At 40.1% G+C, this 13,151-nt stretch overlaps 1 long non-coding RNA gene across 1 annotated transcript; it reads right to left on the reverse strand.

Annotated features, from left to right (window-relative positions):
- Positions 1-715: 715 nt before the first annotated feature.
- On the reverse strand, positions 716-9,142 carry LOC133546954 (uncharacterized). The gene is made up of 2 exons (XR_009805287.1): positions 8,806-9,142; positions 716-1,012 (listed from the first exon to the last, which is right to left on the reverse strand). It is a non-coding gene; the product is annotated as an uncharacterized LOC133546954 (long non-coding RNA).
- Positions 9,143-13,151: the final 4,009 nt, after the last annotated feature.

Raw genomic sequence — 13,151 nt, forward strand, 5'->3', positions numbered from 1 at the left:
AAAACCTGAAGAACTTGACACAAACGGTGCCATAGTTGGATACCTATGTTGCATGTGACGTCATGTCCGGTTTCAGACTGGTCATGACTGCTTTCAGACTAAACACGGGCTCACGTAAACAATCATTCAAGCAGCACTCAGGCCGGACTCAGCCAAACTCCCTCTAAGTCACCTTGCCATTTTCGACAGTGTGCTTAATAGAAAAACGCTCAAACTTAAAGTAATGCGACACTCTTTCAAAATGCGCTCGCTTAATGGTAATTTACAGAAGATTTGCCAAAGACAGGCTACTATTTACATGAAGGATTTTACATGGCGATTTCAACACCTTGGAATTTGGTAAAGGAAACAACAATTAAGATTATAGTTTGAATTTACAGTTTTGTGTAATGAGAGCTATTTTTACAGTATTGACAGTTTGTAGGGCGCAACTTAACTAATTATTCTTCCTGGAAAAAAAGCTACTTTCTAGTTTGACAACATAGCATAAATAGTTATAGAGTGCTGCCATCCAATGGTCTTGGAAGTGCAACTGCATTGCAAATGAGACTAATGTCATCAGGAAACAAGATATAACAACTGGACAGCAATTCTCATAATCATCATTCTTAAATGTTACATCAAAAACAATTAACATTAACATACAACAGTACTGAAAAAATGGTACTAATGTTGCAAAATATTAGTAAAAATAATGATGAGATGTGACACAAGGTGATATTCACTGATAAGCAGCTGTCTATTGGTTTGAAAAGGAAAGAAGAAATCCTTGTCAATGTGATGACACATGAGCCCCAAATGATGACATCACAACTACATGGACACAAAGATCAACATCAACATGATTCACTGGCAAAATATTGTTGAAAGATGCAGATTGAAGGTGTTTTCTCAGCCTTAAACAGCCAAAGAAGACATCATGTAAATTGTGCAGATGTGAAAGAAAAGTCCAAGTGTGATGAGGTCCCTCAGCGATGGAGACATCTCTCTGTGTTCCAGTGCACAAAGCATCCTGGAACAGCCAGGTGGCTTAACCATGAGATGTTCCAAAACAAAATAATATAAGTTTTAATTTTTCTCTTTTGGTTTATAATTTCTATGTGATTTTTTTTTAAATGTTTTTATTGAATTTGACAGGTATTACAATGTACAATAGAACAATCAACACATTTTCCCCCTTTTTTCCCCACCCACTTCCAAGAACAGCAACCCAACCCATACCCCATACACACATAAACCCCCCTCCTCCCCAGGTCCTACATAAGTTAAAAGGTACAGTCACAAATGGAAAATAATTAGTACATCACTTTCTTCTCAACATAGGCAGATAGTAAATATACACCAGGAATAAATATAAAAAAATAAATAAAAAGCTGGTTTATGAAAGGTGAACTTTCTCATGTGTCCTGTAGCGTCTTTAATTTGGCTATGTAGTCAAGCATACAGCCCCAAACAAAATAAAACTTCTCAGGTGCCCCCCTAAGATTGAACTTTATTTTTTCCAGATCTAAATGCATCATAAGGTCTTTAAGCCATAAGGAGGCTTTGGGGCAGAAAGGTGACTTCCACTCCAGCAAAATTCTCCTACGTGCTAATAAGGATGCAAAGGCTATACTATCCTTAAATGTTCTCTTTATTTGGGGATCTGATACCGTCCCAAAAATAGCCATTTCTGCACATGGTGTCAGATTTAAATCCAGTGCCTTAGCAAGGTGTTTGAAAATAGTTGTCCAGTAATCAAGCAAATGGGGACAAGACCAAAACATGTGCGTCATGTTAGCAGGTGACATGTGACATCTGTTACAAGTATCCCAGATATTGGGATATATTTTGGAGAGTTTGGAATTAGTGAAATAAATACGGTGGACTACCTTAAATTGTATTAAATTTAAGCCTTGAACAGGATGTACTGTTGTTAATTTGGGTTAAGGCAGAATCCCAATCTCCATCATCTATGGCTCTGCCAAGCTCTTCTTCCCAATTCCCTCTGATTTTATCAAGAGATGTTTTACCAAACTGGGGGATTATGGTGTAGATTTTGGAAATTAGGCCTTTTTGATTTGTGGGAATATCTAAAATTGAATCAGTTAGCGAATTTGGTGGAGTGTTAGGGAAAGAGAGACTATTTGATTTAACAAAATTACGAACCTGAAAGTATCGAAATAGGTGAGATTTTGGTAGGTCAAATTTTTCACATAGTTCACTGAAACTAGTGAAAACATCACCAATATATAAGTCTTTTAGCCTGCTAAGGTTTGACTGCTTCCATAGAGAAAACGCTACATCTGTGCTAGGAGGGAGAAATAGGTGGTTATTATGAATGGGGCTATGGTTGCATAAGCCCTGCAGGCCAAAAGTATTTCTAAATTGAGACCAGATTCTAAGGGTAGAAATGACAATTGGACTACAAGTAAATTGGGATGGTCGATAAGGTAATTTTGATGTAAGCAGATCCAAGAGTGAGGTAGAACAGGAACTAGCTTCAGATTTGCACCAAATTAATTCAGGTTCTTGGATACAGAGAGTAATTTTGTGTATGTTAGCTGCCCAATAGTAGTGTTTTAGATCAGGGAGTGATAAACCACCTACGGACCTATGCCTTTGCAGGAATTCTCTCCTAATCCTGGGAGTCTTGCCTTTCCATATAAAGGATGAAATTAGTTTGTTTATTATGCAAAAAAAGGATTTGGGTAAAAAGATAGGCAAACATTGAAACAGATACAAAAATCGAGGAAGCACATTCATTTTGACGCAGTTTACCCTGCCAGCTATAGTTATGTGTAAATCATTCCACCTTTCCAAATCTAATTTAAGTTTGTCGATTAGGGGTGGAAAATTGTCCTTGTAGAGAGCTGGTAGCTTACGACAAATATGTACACCTAAGTACTTGAAGCTGTTCCTGGACATTCTGAATGGGAAATTTCCCTCAGGGATCTCAAGGGCCAAATTATTCACAGGGAAGCATTCACTCTTAGCGAAATTCAATTTATAGCCAGAGAATGATCCAAAATTGTTAAGCAATTCAATAATATTTGGAACGGTAGAGATTGGATCAGATATAAACAATAGTAAATCATCTGCGTATAGAGAATGTGTGAGTTCTACACCGCATCTATGGATTCCTTTACTGATACCAGCCGATTTAAGTGCAATGGACAAGGGTTCGATTGCAGTAACAAATAATAATGGGCTTAGAGGGCACCCCTGGCGTGTGCCTCTGCCAAGTGTGAAAAATTGGGATAACATCCCATTTGTGCTTACGGCAGCCCTAGGAGAAGAGTATAGAAGTGCTATCCAAGATATATATTTGGACCCAATGTTAAACCTCTTTAAGACCTCTAATAAATATCCCCATTCCACCCTGTCGAAAGCTTTCTCCGCATCCAAAGAGACCACCACTTCTGGCGTCTCCTCGGGTGCTGGAGAGAAAATAATGTTAAGAAGGCAACGAATGTTGGAAAAAGAGTGTTGGTTTTTCATAAACCCAGTTTGGTCAGGTGATATGATGTTTGGTAAAATTGATTCAAGGCGAAGGGCCAGTGCTTTAGCTAAAATCTTATAATCAGCGTTTAAGAGCGAGATGGGACGGTAAGAACTACAATCGGAGTCTATTTTGCCTGGTTTTAATAATAAAGTTATTGACGCTTCGGTGAGAGTTCGAGGCAAAGTACCCCGATCCAGAGAGTCACTGTACATATTTAAAAGGAGAGGAGTCAATTTATCTGAGAATTTTTTATAGAACTCTGTAGGATAGCCATCTGGGCCAGGGGCCTTGCCGCTCTGCATTAGTTTAATTGAATCTACAATTTCCCGGCTCACTAAAGGTTGATCCAAAGTGCTCTCTTGAGTAGTAGTTATGGATGGAAATTTCAAGTTATCCAGGAAACTCATCATGATTGTTTTATCAACAGCGCAGTGTGAAGTATACAGTTCAGAGTAGAATGATTTGAAGGTGTCATTAATGACTGAAGGAGTGACTTTTAGTTCACCAGTGGGGGTTCTGATTTGTCGAATTTGCCGAGATGCTGACAGGCTTTTAATTTGGCGTGATAGAAGGCGCCCTACCTTCTCACCGTGCTCGTACAGGAAGCCACGCGATCGTAAAAGTAATTTTTCAGTTTCTTGTGTTGACAATAAATTGTAGTTCATTTGCAGATTTTGTCTATCTTTAACCAGTTCAGGGTATGGAGTTACTGATAGCTTTTTGTCCAATTCTGTTATACTTGCCATGAGCTGCTCCTGTTTTTGTCTTCTCAATTTGTTTTGTCTTGCTGAATAAGAAATAATCTCTCCCCGGACTACGACCTTTAATGTCTCCCAGAGTAAAGACGAGCTAGGTGACATCATACGCAAATACGGTATTAGCTTTCACTGTTATGCTGATGACACCCAACTCTACATGCCCCTAAAGCTGACCAACACGCCGGATTGTAGTCAGTTGGAGGCGTGTCTTAATGAAATTAAACAATGGATGTCCGCTAACTTTTTGCAACTCAACGCCAAAAAAACGGAAATGCTGATTATCGGTCCTGCTAGACACCGAACTCTATTTAATAATACAACTCTAACATTTGACAACCAAACAATTAAACAAGGCGACACGGTGAAGAATCTGGGTATTATCTTCGACCCAACTCTCTCCTTTGAGGCACACATTAAAAGCGTTACTAAAACGGCCTTCTTTCATCTCCGTAATATCGCTAAAATTCGCTCCATTCTGTCCACTAAAGACGCTGAGATCATTATCCATGCGTTTGTTACGTCTCGTCTCGACTACTGTAACGTATTATTTTCGGGTCTCCCCATGTCTAGCATTAAAAGATTACAGTTGGTACAAAATGCGGCTGCTAGACTTTTGACAAGAACAAGAAAGTTTGATCACATTATGCCTGTACTGGCTCACCTGCACTGGCTTCCTGTGCACTTAAGATGTGACTTTAAGGTTTTACTACTTACGTATAAAATACTACACGGTCTAGCTCCATCCTATCTTGCCGATTGTATTGTACCATATGTCCCGGCAAGAAATCTGCATTCAAAGGACTCCGGCTTGTTAGTGATTCCCAAAGCCCAAAAAAAGTCTGCGGGCTATAGAGCGTTTTCCGTTCGGGCTCCAGTACTCTGGAATGCCCTCCCGGTAACAGTTCGAGATGCCACCTCAGTAGAAGCATTTAAGTCTCACCTTAAAACTCATTTGTATACTCTAGCCTTTAAATAGACTCCCTTTTTAGACCAGTTGATCTGCCGTTTCTTTTCTTTTTCTTCTATGTCCCACTCTCCCTTGTGGTGGGGGTCCGGTCCGATCCGGTGGCCATGTACTGCTTGCCTGTGTATCGGCTGGGGACATCTCTGCGATGCTGATCCGCCTCCGCTTGGGATGGTTTCCTGCTGGCTCCGCTGTGAACGGGACTCTCGCTGCTGTGTTGGATCCGCTTTGGACTGGACTCTCGCGACTGTGTTGGATCCATTGTGGATTGAACTTTCACAGTATCATGTTAGACCCGCTCGACATCCATTGCTTTCCTCCTCTCTAAGGTTCTCATAGTCATCATTGTCACCGACGTCCCACTGGGTCATTATTGTCACCGACGTCCCACTGGGTGTGAGTTTTCCTTGCCCTTATGTGGGCCTACCGAGGATGTCGTGGTGGTTTGTGCAGCCCTTTGAGACACTAGTGATTTAGGGCTATATAAGTAAACATTGATTGATTGATTGATATCGCTTTGGAAATTGTTTTGCAGAATCCGTCATCATTGAGTAGTGTGCAATTAAACCTCCATGGAGTCTGCGTTTTTTTTAAGAGTGTAAACGAAAGATCAAGTAACAATGGAGCATGGTCAGATATCACTATTGTTGAATATTCTACATTATCGACAACCGGAAGGAGATTATCATCTATGAAAAAGTAGTCAATCCTTGAAAAAGTTTTATGGACCTGGGAATAAAAAGAGAATTGTTTTTTATCTGGGTAAAAAAAGCACCACGGGTCCACACAACCTATTTGACTCAAGAGTTTTGAAATTGTTTTGGCCATTTTTAATGGGGGGCCCTGCCTTGGACTAGATTTGTCTAGTGGGGCGGTATAGCGGTATAGCTCGGTTGGTAGAGTGGCCGTGCCAGCAACTTGAGGGTTGCAGGTTCGATTCCCGCTTCCGCCATCCTAGTTACTGCCGTTGTGTCCTTGGGCAAGACACTTTACCCACATGCTCCCAGTCCCACCCACACTGGTTTAAATGTAACTTAGATATTGGGTTTAACTATGTAAAGCGCTTTGAGTCACTAGAGAAAAGCGCTATATAAATATAATTCAATTCAATTCAATTCAACGGGTCTATTGCACAGTTCAGGTCACCCCCCAATATTAAGTGATGGGAACTAAGGTCAGGCAAAAATGAAAACACTTTCCTAATAAAAGCTTCATCATCCCAATTGGGTGCATAAAGGTTGGCAAGGACAACAGACATATTGTTAAGAGAACCTGAGACTATTACAAAACAACCTTGATGGACAGTTATGACTTTTGTTGGGCTAAATTGGGTTCTTTTGTGTATTAAAATAGCTGTACCCCTTGCTTTGTTGCTGAAATTTGAGTGAAAAGATTGTCCAACCCATGAGGCCTTTAATCTATGGTGATCCTTAGTGGTCAGGTGAGTCTCTTGTAGAAAAGCAATTTCAGTTTTAAGATGTTTTAAATGGGAAAATACTCTACCTCTTTTGACTTGGCCGTTGATCCCTTTAACGTTCCAAGAAACAAATCTCAAGCAAGATAACCCTTTTTTGTTTGTATTAGCCATAATCACATTTGTAAAAAATATGGTGAGATGACACAATGCCTTGTAGAAGGAAGTGGTATTAACATACAGACAGGACTAAAAGAAAAAACAAATTTGTAGGACCTAACACACAAAAACCCCAAAACAAAACCCATAGAAACAGAAAACAAACACTCCTAAACCACCCTAAGCTTGTTCTAAGAACTAGAACTAGCAGCGGGACTCCATAAACTCTGTTACTTCCGTATAACATTAATATGTGCACTAATATCACCGAGCAGGTAGGGCTCCTGTATCTGCAAGTGTGTCTATAATGTACAGTAGGTGCCACTTAAATAGAAATAGCCGCCATATTGGCAGCACAATTATATATAGAAAATAATAATGGGAGAGGGGGGAAAAAAAAAAAAAAAAAAAACAATTATCCTCTCTTAAATAAAATAAAATAGATAAATAAATGATGATAACAATAATAAGTAGCCCCTGGTAAGTGACCGTTTCAGACTGAAAAAATTAGATAAAATAGAGAAATAAAAATTACAATTTATAATATTTAAGGTAGTCATAACTTTTAAGGAAAAAATTTACAGAAAAGGAAAAAAAAAAAAAAAAGAGAAAAGTTGCAGTGCAAAAATTGACCGACAGATATAACCATACCTCAAATAAGTTCCACAACAGGATGATTAGTTGCCTGCAAGCCTGAATAAACAATGTCCATTGTTTTTCTGACGCACCCGTTAATGTCCTCTTCAACGTACTTTTGGCCTGAAACGCCTTCTATACAAAGTCATCTTCCACTAACCTGTGGGAGCGATGCGCTCGTCGTAGAAGTCCTGGGCTTTTTGTGGAGAATCAAAGTACAAGTTTTCATTTCTGAAGGACACCTGGAGACGGGCGGGATGCAGCAAGCGGAACTTTATTCCTTTCAGGTAGAGCATATTTTTGACGGGGTTGAAAGCAGCTCGTTTCTTGGCCAAAGCAGGGCTGATGTCCGGGTAAACTCTCAGCTCGGTGCCGCGGTAATCCATCTTGTGTTGTCTGGCCCATTTGAGGACTTTTTCTTTCTCCTGGAAACGGGGAAATTTAACTATGAAGGTCCGCGGTTTTCCGGCGCCAGCATCCAGTGGTCTGGGACCAAGGGAGCGGTGAGCTCTCTCCATCTCCGGTGGGCTGCTGAAAACATCAGGACCCGTTATCGTCATCAACAAGTCAGACGCAAATTTGGTCGGGTCCTGTTCTTTCTCGCTTCCCTCTGGGATGTTGATCATTCTCAAATTGGAGCGGCGGGACCGGTTCTCGAGGTCGTCCACTCGTTCCAGGAGCACCGTAGTTTGGGACTGTAGAGACATCACAGCAGCTTCCATCTCGGTGAGTTTTTCAAAGTTTTCACCCACTGTGACTTTGGTTTTAGTCAGACGGCTGTTAAATGACGTCACCTGTTGTCCTAATGAATCGACTGATTGCTTCAGGGACTCAGTCGACTGTTGAATCAAAAAAGTCATATCAGCCTTGAAGCTATCGCGCTGTTTTTTGAGGAGAGCCTCGATGTCGTTCTTGGTGACTGGGTCGGGTTGACCCTCGAGTTCGGCTCTCTTGTCTTCCGACCCTGAAGCTGTTGCGGCCGCCATGTTAGCTAGCTTAGCTGAGACGCTAGCTGCTCGAGTTGTTGCTGTTGTCGGCTTTGTCTTCAAGTTGCTCATTCCGTCGCAATAACCACAGTATTTTGCACAAAAAAAAAGGGTGCATCAGCCAAAAAGAAAAAAACAACACCGTAAAGTAGTTAGACTTAAAGAGTAGATGAAAAGTTTGACCGGAGCCCTCCTCTCGCACGTCTGTCCCCTACCTTATCAGACCGGAAGCCTCTAATTTCTATGTGATTTTGATGTGGTTCCTGTATATTTTGATAATTTTCATGGTCACAGCACATTCCCAACAAAAGCAGGTGCAGATGTTAGCATGTGGCAGAGTGAACATCATCTTCACACAAAGTCAGAAGAACATTTGGAGGTGCGTGAAAAAGCAAAGTCCTCACTGTGCCGTGTGTCACTCAGCCTTCAGCCTTCAGCCTTCAGCCTTCACGTCTCTCTGAGAGCTGGTTACCACCGTCACCAGCTGGCGGAGCACAAAACGCACCGTGAGCTGCTTACGCTGCTCATGCTAAGCCCACACCTCACTCTGGTGAAGGAAGTCCATCTTCACTCATATCACATCTTTGCAGCTGGGAATTCTGCTCTTCTACTTCCTGACTAGTCTAAGACTAAGTCTCCAAACAGGTTCAGCTTGGCTTCAAGGCTCATGTGCAAGCAGCCCTCCAGTGTCTTAGTCAGGTCAAAAGTTTACATACACTTGTAAAGAACATCATGTCATGGCTGTCTTCAGTTTCCAATCATTTCTACAACTACTATTTTGTGTGATGTAGTGATTGGAGCACATACTTGTTGCTCACAAAAACATTCATGAAGTTTGCTTCTTTTATGAATTTATTATGGGTCTACTGACAATGTGAGCAAATCTGCTGGGTCAAAAGTGTACATACAGCAATGTTAATATTTGCTTACATGTCCCTTGGCAAGTTTCACTGCAATAAGGCGCTTTTGGTTTTTGACCACTCCGCCTGACAAAATTGGTGCAGTTCATCTAAATTTCTTGGTTTCCTGACATGGACATTTTTCTTCAGCATTGTCCACACGTTTAAGTCAGGACTTTGGGAAGGCCATTCTAAAACCTTCATTGTAGCCTGAGTTAGCCATTCCTTTACCACTTTTGAGGTGTGTTTGGGGTCAATGTCCTGTTGGAAAACCCAACTGTGCCCAAGACCAGACCTCCAGAGACCCTGCGCAGGAGTTAAGTAGATGAAGTTTGCACATGTTTGAATACACACAAACCTTTAATAGATCAGGCCCTAGATGTTCATGATCATGAGCACTCATCAAAAGTTGGCTGTGATACTTTCTATTGCGTGTGCTTACACCAGTATCAAGGAGGGAAGCTTTTATTTCCCTGCTAAACTTGTAACAGGTGTCTACATCACACCTTCAAACAGCAAGTTTGCAAGTTAACCCTTACAAAGATACCAACAATCCAGAATGTTGATGCTAACAGAAACAGAAAGTCATTATATTGATTATAGCTGACAAAAAGGTGTATAACAAAGATGAATAAATGATATTAATAACTTCAACTTACAAAGTGTGTGAGTGATGCTTCTTCACCACTGCTTTGTTTATTGTTCTGGTTTCCAAGAAAGAGAAGATGTTTTACTTAGCAGCTGGATGGTATTGGGCTGAAATGAAAGAGAAAGCAGGTGAAATTCACATCTCATGAATAACGGCAGAGACTTTTTGGCATCTTCCTGAAAGAGGAAACATTTGTGTCCCTCACCTTGTCTGCTTGGGCGACGCTTGATGATGAAGATGAAGATGATGATGGGGGTGGGGGCCGACAGGAGGACCACCACAGCGAGGACCGCCAGCGTGGCAGTGACGCTCACGTTGCCTGTAGGTATGGTATGATTGATTTGTTTGACAGCTGCTTGATAAGTCACATGAAGGAACATCAGGTGCTTCCATTGACACTATTCAACATGTCCTAGATGTGTCTTTCTCACCTTCATGGCTTGCTTCTTCTCTCCAGCTTGGTGACCAGGTCCTCCTTCACGCCAGACAGCTGGAACACACATTCCTACTAGCCCTCCACCTCCACTTTCAGCTCCACCCACATCTGGGAGGTTCTGTGGTGGTTGGGGAGCAGCTCTCCGTGCTCCACCTCATCCAACGCCGTCTTTCCTCCAAAACAAGTCGCCATGCAGCTGACCGGAGAGGATGGACTCTTCTGGAGGAGGAACACCTCTGGAAGCTCTGCCCAGGAAGTCACGTGTGAATGGAGGATGACATGGAGAGAAGATGGGAGGCAAAGATGGAGATAAATGGAGAGAATAAAGGTAAAGATGGAGAAAAAAAGGAGACAATGAAGGTAAAGATGGAGAAAAAAGCAGAAAATGGAGGTAACGATGGAGAGAAAAGGTGAGAATGAAGGTAAGGATGGAGCAAATAAAAGGTAAAGAAGGGAAAATGAAGTTAAGATGGAGGAAAAAAAAGAGAATGGAGGTAAAAAGAAAGAGAAAAGGAGAGAATGGAGGTTAAGATGGAGAGAAGAGGCAATGATGAAGGTAAAGCTGGACAGAAAAGGAGGAAAGGGAGAATAAAGGTAAAGATGGAAAGAATGGAGGTAAAGATATATAAGGCTTGAAAACAAATTGAAATCACATTTTTCAGGACCTTACTCGGCACCAAAACTCTCCAAATCTTGCAAGCAAAAAATGAGCTAGTTTAGGAGCCCCGAAGCCAAACATCAAATATTAACTCTTGAAAATGTGAATGATTGTGCCCCTCGCCCCAGATTCACGTATCGCCACCAACATCACCAGCGGCATCTATCATGACAGGAGGAACGTAAAAGTCTCAAGAAGCCATATTTGAGAGCCAAAAGAAAGTCAGCCATTTTGGTTTCCATCAGCCATGTTGAAGGCAAAAAGGGGTGGTACTTGAACAAACTCCTCCTCGGGACTTTGACCAAACTTTGACCTGATGGCTCGCCACACAACTTGACACATTTATAACTTGGCTCCACAAACTGAGATTGTACTCAGAGTTGGTACAAATGATGATGATGACACCCTGCTGTGTAGAATAGGTCAGTACCTGTTGGTACCCATTGGTGGTGGGCGGAGCCTGGCGGCAAAAACTTCCCCTCGCCATCAACCATCAAGTTGTCTTTACTTCTCTTTAGATGATGGGATCTCCTTGCAAACTGATATGAGGCCTTTAGGTCGGGGTCTGATCTGACTGGTCATAAATATCGACACCAACATCGCCCCCTTGTGGTGGAAAATTATAACAGTCATAGCTTCCTTCCACAAGCTCCAATCTTCCTGTTTTGTTTATTTGTGGTGGAAAATTATAACAGTCATAGCTTCCTTCCACAAGCTCCAATCTTCCTGTTTTGTTTATTTATGGTGGGTCAAGATCATAGTCATTCAACATCCTGTACGCAAATACAAAATGACTTTTTCATACTCAGCACATTTTCTAACAGAATTTTGTTTATATGCTCAATAAGGTTCTATTCAAATGTAATACAAGTAATACGTAAGACTTTGTTTGCACACTTAAGTAGATTTGTTTTCAGGTGAAAAATATGCCACCTCACTAAAAAGATTAATTGTTTAACTATTTATTTTCCATGCATTAATTTAGATCCAGAACAAACATTTTTATATATCTTATTATATTATAATCATTACTATAATTGAATGTAAGTTTGTGTAAAATATTTTCACACAACAAAGTGTGAATACATGTTGTAATGTGTGGTGTCGAATTAAAATTGATAGGTTTAGGTATTAGGTATGGCAAATGCATTTTGTTTACTTGCCAACTATTCAAATTATATTTAATATACATATTTATATAATGTCATGTAATATGACTTCAACATTTCTTTTGTTAAAATAAGAGTTTATTTGCTAACCAGTTCTACTTCTGAGTATCTTTTTATTGAACAATTAAACATACATAAACAATGTTTAGACACATTAAGGTACTTTCAATACGAGTCTATGTTTAATATTTTACTCAGCAATATAAAAAACATCACATTAAATCCAATCCTCTGACAAACAAAACCCGTTAAAGAAAGTAAAAGTAAATATGAGAGACCATAACAATAAAATTTAATCAAAAAAATATAAAAAAATAATAAACTTGTGCTTGAACATACTATTTAAAACCACTTAAATTATTTCAGAAAAATATAATAATTTAAATGTTTTTTCTATTTTGTACAATCTTCCAAGACTGAATATATTGAAATCATTAACACAATGTGAGAATTTGGATTTCACTTTAAGAAAGAGACTTTTGTTAATGAGAGCAAATGTTTTACACTTTATAAAAATTGAAATTAATTCACAACACGATCCTGGACTTACAATTGGTTTTATGACAGAGCTCCTGCGACATCACGTTCTGTGATATTTGAATGTTTTATTAATGTTTTGTATGGAAATAGATTATCTAGGAGTAAACGGGAACAACAATAAAAACACGTGGAAGGGTACATTTTAATAAATCAGGCAGTAATATCGCTACAATTTCTAGCACTTTCACTCTTGTCATTACAATGAATGTCGCACGGGGGCGCCACTGAACCCCAACATTAAAGCTTTGTTTGATATACTTTGAATTTATTTTTGAAAAACAAGACACTCTTTTATATCACATTGTATTTCAAAAAAATATTACGTAAAAGAAAAGCATGGTAACAGTGACAGCAGGCAATATTTTATATAGAGATACCTCTTCGTCCACTCGGCTGTGA

Source organism: Nerophis ophidion, unplaced genomic scaffold, assembly GCF_033978795.1.
Source record: "Nerophis ophidion isolate RoL-2023_Sa unplaced genomic scaffold, RoL_Noph_v1.0 HiC_scaffold_52, whole genome shotgun sequence".
Lineage (NCBI taxonomy): Eukaryota > Metazoa > Chordata > Actinopteri > Syngnathiformes > Syngnathidae > Nerophis > Nerophis ophidion.